General features: G+C 45.8%; 1 non-coding gene across 1 annotated transcript; it reads left to right on the forward strand.

Annotated features, from left to right (window-relative positions):
• Positions 1-2,716: 2,716 nt before the first annotated feature.
• TRNAI-GAU (transfer RNA isoleucine (anticodon GAU)) lies at positions 2,717-2,792 on the forward strand. The gene has a single exon. It is a non-coding gene; the product is annotated as a tRNA-Ile (tRNA).
• Positions 2,793-3,953: the final 1,161 nt, after the last annotated feature.

Raw genomic sequence — 3,953 nt, forward strand, 5'->3', positions numbered from 1 at the left:
TGATGGGGGACCCCAGCCTGTGCATTTCATGGCTGAATGGGGATTTGAACATCAGATTCCCCAATCCTAGTCTGATACTCTAACCATTACACCACACCGGCTTTCAGGAATAGTGGAATATTCCGCTTTCTTAATGGCAACATGTCTTTCTGGTGCAACGAGCGTTCCACAAGGTGTTCTTGAAGTAGAGTAAGCTACTTTTCATTGGAGTGTCAGTTGAATGGATCAGTGTCAGTCGAGTGGAGTGGCATAATACAGTTCAGTGGATCTACCTGGATAGCCCAGGTGAGCCTGATCTCGACAGATCTCAGAAGCTAAGCAGGGTTGGCTGTGGTTAGTAATTGAATGGGAGACCTACAACGAAGACCAGGGTTCAGAGGCAGGCATTGGCAAACCACCTCTGTTAGTCTCTTGCCATGAAAGCCCCAGTAAAGGTTGCTGTGAGACAGCTATGATTTGAGGGCACTCTCCACCAGATCTATAGATTATAGACCCAAATTCTAATTAAAATATAGGTATGTTGGTATGCTTAAATAAAAACCCTCAAACCAGAATCCTAAACTTCCACTGCCTTTTCTATGCATAATATATGATTGAGATGCTTCCAAGGATCAGTTAACTTTTAATATTTTTTTAAAAGAATGTTATGAAACAAGGTAATTGAAAGATAGACTTCCCGCAGATTGGTTCTGTTTATATACTGCCTTAATTGAGGGCATAATCTTTCTGCCAAGACTTATTTGCAGGCTTTCTGTATTTAGTCTTCCCAGCCCAGTTTCACTTAGTGCACTAACTTCTCTCTTAGTGGCTTTCTATTTCTGTTTCCTTTTTAAAATATACAGTGAATGTGTTTTGCTATTAAAAGCATGCATGGTACAGAACGGCATTAAGAGAAGCCAATCCCAAAGGGCTGCTGTGAGTAATGTACCAATTATTTTTGGTGCTACAATTATAGTTGCCCTAAGAGAATGTAGCAAAACTTTTAGTGTGTGCAGACAAAATAGTATATTAACCAATCTCTCTTCTCTCACTAGCCAATATTAACTCTCTCTGGTTCAGATAAGAGGGTAGTTTCTCTGATGCTACAGTTGATGGTGACATCGCATCATCATGCATAGAGTGTGTTGGATCCATCCAAATTTTCAGCTGTTGAAAAAGGAAGGGGGTGGTCCCTTTTGACTATCCAAAAGGCTAAGCTGTGTTAACCAAATAGGGAGGCTCCTTGTGAGTTGGGGGAATTAGCCTTAAAGGAGACACAGCAGGAGGCGGTAACTGGGATCTCCATCAATGTATACCAGGATTAATCCCTTAGAGAGCTCTCAAACAGGCAGATGTTCTACAGTAAAGGCAAGCACAGAGAAAATCATACAGAGCTAAGCAAACAGTGAGGGAATGGGAAAGCAGTTTCAGAGCGTGCTATAGTTACCCGTCCTGAAGATGGAGTTCCGTGAAGAAGCAGTGAAACAACCAGCACTTCACAAAAGGGGAAGAGAGGGCTCAGACATAATGTAAGGGTGTGAGGATGGGTCTCAGAACACACACTTCACATGACAGGGCAGCCTAATTATAGTGCAAAACATGTCCTGGGGCAGACTGATGTCTTGCCTCAAAGATAATGGTTTGGAGGCTTGTCCAGAGGTTGGGACAACAAGTTAGGAGAGGCTTATTGGCTCTACCTGAGGTAGACAAAAGGTGTGAATGGGCCTTGATGACCCTGCAATTGCTGGATGGGGAGAGCCATCAGAATTGCTGAATAACTCAGATTAGGAAAGGTGGGTCGAGAAAGAGAGGAAGGGTGTTGACGAGCTTAACTGGGAGTTCTTGGGAGACCTCTTTGTTTCACTTAACCCACCTCACCCACATGGTGGCCACCCCCAGGCAGAAGGGGGGTGCTACAGGCTATCCCTCACCCCCAGAGACTGTGGCCCCCAGGGGACAGAAGGGAGGCAGTCTGGTCCGTTGACTGCCTTCGGGTCCCACAAGGAGGGGGCGGTCACCATTATAACCCATGTCTAGGGGCAGTCATTCCATTCTCAGAGGACGATCCTCTAACTCCATCCCATAACTTTTTGGTGCTGCCTGCAATATATTTCAATGACGCCTATGTAAGTCAAATGGCATTCGTGGCTCCCATTATATCTAATGGGACTTTCCTTGGGGCACTCACTTTGGGGGTCAATAACTGGGAGATCTGAGAGGCAATCTTTGCCAAAATTGGAGGGGTGGCTGGAGGAGAGCCTACTAGAGAGTTCCTGAGAGTTTGGCATCTTTGAGTGTGACGGGCTGTTCTAGGGCCTGGAGAATTAACGAACCATGAACCAAACGAACTGGTTCGTGAACCTGGGCAAGCTCATGAAAGTTTGTGGTTCATGAAACGAGATGAACCATGAACCACACAGGTTTTTCCCCCCGGTTCGTGCCCACTTCTATTTACAATATTTCATATCCATAAACTGCCCTTTTCCGGAGGGGAGTTGACTGCTAACACCTGGTGGGGGGCAGGTATGGTACCTACATGGACAAAACCATGTGAAGGGCTAAGGTTCAGTGGAAGAGCCTCTGTTTTGCAGGTAGAAGGTCCCAAGTCCAATCCCCAGTGTTTGCAGTTTTAAAGGACCAGGCAATAAGTGATAGGAAAGACCATTGCCAGTCTGAGTAGCCAGCACTGATCTTGATGGAACGATGGTATGAATCAGTACAAGGACACTTTTATTTGGGAAAGGACTGTGGCTCAGTGGTAGATCATCTGCTTGATATGCAGAAGGTCCCAGGTTCAATCCCTGGCATCTCCAGTTAAAAAGGACCAGGCAGTAAGTGATGTGAAAGGCCTCTACATAAAACCCTGGAAATCTGCTGCCGGTCAAAGTAGACAAAACAGACCTTAAGATTTAGTATAACAGTGAAATCTTATGCACAGTTATTCCAGGCTAAGCCCATAGCAGCTTCATGTATCCGACAGGGGCTGCAATAAAGAAGGGGGAGTGGGTACTTCCTACTGAACCAAACATCTGAGCTATTTTGATGGAAGTTTAAAATGATTGGATAAGACTAGCCACTTTCTTGGGCATAGTGGTAGCTGTTCCCACCCCTTGTGATATGATCTGCCCCTTTTGCTATCAAAAGATCAGATCCTATCTAGAGATGGGCATGAACCAAAACAAAAGAACCATGAGGGTTTTCACAAACCAGGAACCACGAACTGGCACGGAACTGGGGCCAGTTACAAAACAGTTCATGGGGTTTAAATGTCTCTTTCTGGCTGCTTAGCAGTGGCAGGGAAAGGGGCGTTTAACAGTTTAAAGGGCCCTTTCCTGCCTTGCAAGCAGCAGGTCCCTTTAAACTGGCAGGCGGCGGAGGGATCTGGTGGCAGGGCCCTTTAAACCGCCCAAACCCCAGGGGGATTCCCCCCTGCCACTTGCCAGCCTGCATCAGAGTCTTGTTGGAGAAGTGACAGCCTGCTAAGACTCTAGTTCTTGTAAATATTGCTGGGAAAGTAGTTTAGTCCACTTGTACCCTAGGGGGAGATGTGGAGTATTCTCTAGCATTTAGGGTTTATTGACTGTTTTCTCTTGCAGTTCAACCTACCTCTTGTTGTTTTTCTCTCACGGCTGAGTGTCAGTATGTGTTAGTGCTTGTGCTCTGAACGCCTCCCTAGTGCATTAATGGCCTGCAGTCAGTTACTGTCTCTTGAAAAAATCCTGTTGCAGTAAATTCATTGAAAGCAAATTCCAAAGCGTGGATTGGATTATTTCCTAAATCCTGCCAACAAGTCTAAGCTCAGAGCATTTCCCAGGAGGTTGCATGCCAGTTCGGTTCTGCCAGAGCTGGGGTCTAAGGTGGAATTCCGTTAAGAGTTCTGAAGACAGCAAGTCATCATGCTCCAAACAACCCAAGAGCAAAACCAGTCTGAGGGCCAAGCTACACATGACGAATGACACTTGAACGGCAAGTGT

Source organism: Eublepharis macularius, chromosome 7, assembly GCF_028583425.1.
Source record: "Eublepharis macularius isolate TG4126 chromosome 7, MPM_Emac_v1.0, whole genome shotgun sequence".
NCBI lineage: Eukaryota > Metazoa > Chordata > Lepidosauria > Squamata > Eublepharidae > Eublepharis > Eublepharis macularius.